The sequence below is a fragment of the Galeopterus variegatus genome, unplaced genomic scaffold (genome assembly GCF_000696425.1).
Source record: "Galeopterus variegatus unplaced genomic scaffold, G_variegatus-3.0.2 Scaffold60, whole genome shotgun sequence".
Taxonomy (NCBI): domain Eukaryota; kingdom Metazoa; phylum Chordata; class Mammalia; order Dermoptera; family Cynocephalidae; genus Galeopterus; species Galeopterus variegatus.
In genome coordinates, this window is record NW_007726171.1 from 707904 (window position 1) to 709369 (window position 1466).

General features: G+C 42.4%; 1 protein-coding gene across 3 annotated transcripts in view; it reads left to right on the forward strand.

Annotated features, from left to right (window-relative positions):
* Positions 1 to 733, forward strand: part of HOXC4 (homeobox C4) — a 3944-nt gene extending 3211 nt beyond the window's left edge. For all 3 annotated transcript variants that reach the window (XM_008576125.1, XM_008576120.1, XM_008576132.1), the window contains one exon: positions 1 to 733. This exon is cut by the window's left edge and continues 391 nt beyond it. The gene's annotated coding sequence lies outside the window, so the exon portion shown is untranslated.
* Positions 734 to 1466: the final 733 nt, after the last annotated feature.

Sequence of the window (1466 nt, forward strand, 5' to 3'; positions counted from 1 at the left end):
TTATAGAATTTAATATATATATATATATATATTTTGGTTCTTTTCTCTCTTCCTCCCATCTTGTCCCTTGTCAATTCTAAACAGACACAACAGATAAACAAACAAGCCCCCTGCCCTTCTCTCCCTTCCACTGTTAAGAACCCTTTTAAGCATGTGATGTTGTCTTAGCATGATACCTGCTGGGGTTTTTTTAAAGGCCATTTGGGGGGTATTTATTTTTTAAGAAAAAAAAAGCTGAAAAAATTATATATTGCAAGATGCGATGGTCTGGTTTGGGTGAATTTCAGGGGAAATGAGGAAAAGAAAAAAGGAAAGAGATTTTTAAGCCAATTCTCCTCCTTCTCCTCCTCCTTCCCCCTTCTCTCCTTAGGCCTTTTGCATTGAAAATGCACCAGGGGAGGTTAGTGAGGGGGAAGTCATTTTAAGGAGAACAAAGCTATGAAGTTCTTTTGTATTATTGGGTGGGGGGAGAGGGGGGGAAGACAGCAGACAAAGCTAAATGCATCTGGAGAGCCTCTCAGAGCTGTTCAGTTTGAGGATCCAAAAGAAAATCTAAATGAACTTTCAGTTCAGAGAGGCAGTCTATAGGTAGAATCTCTCCTGACCCTCATTGTGGTTATTGTGTTTTGGACTGAATTTACTTGATTATTGTAAAACTTGCAATAAAGAATTTTAGTGTCGATGTGAAATGCCCGATGATCAATAATAAACCAGTGAATGTGAATTAGTTTTACGTCAATGTCTGATGGTTTCTTTTTATCCCCCTCCTCCTTCTGACCTAGTAACATCCCACCTTCTCTATAGTTGCCTAAGTTTACTCTAAGCAAACACACAAATCTTAACTCTCAACTCCACTTTTCCAATGTCCTTCGAAGAACTAGTGAGGGGGTTGTGGTAAGGGATCTTCAGAAGAGGGGATGTGGAAGATTATGGCTGATTTCTCCTGTCCTCTTCCCTTGGAGTCTGCAGAGACTGATTCCCCTGGGGGTACTTAACAGTGGAACTGGGGGGGAGGGGGTCTCACTTTTCCGTAGTTAGGTATAGTCACTTCTTTTTGCCTATTTCTCTCTCCTCCCTTCTCTCTGCTGAGTAGCCTTGCCTAATTTGTAGACAAGAAGGCAAGTTTAGGGAGGGGGAAGTAGAAGAGTTTTCATCTTTCAGGGCTCTTTTGGGATGAGGAATTAAACAAAATGTCCCCTCAACATTTGCTTTCTCCTTAAAAGAAGGAAGGTTTTGAGCTTGTGATTCTGAAGCAGCAAAGTGACCTGTCAGGATGGCTTCCCTGTTTGTTTAGACTTGGGAAAAGGGCGAAGTGAGGCCAGAGGCCTGGGAGGCCCCTTGCATGTATAGGCCTCAAAGGCAGGATGCCTGCAGATAATGAAAGACTTTTACGTTTTCCCGTAACTTTTAGCATGGACCTACCAGGTGTTGAGAAGAGACAGAGAGAGAGACAAGGTCCACCCATC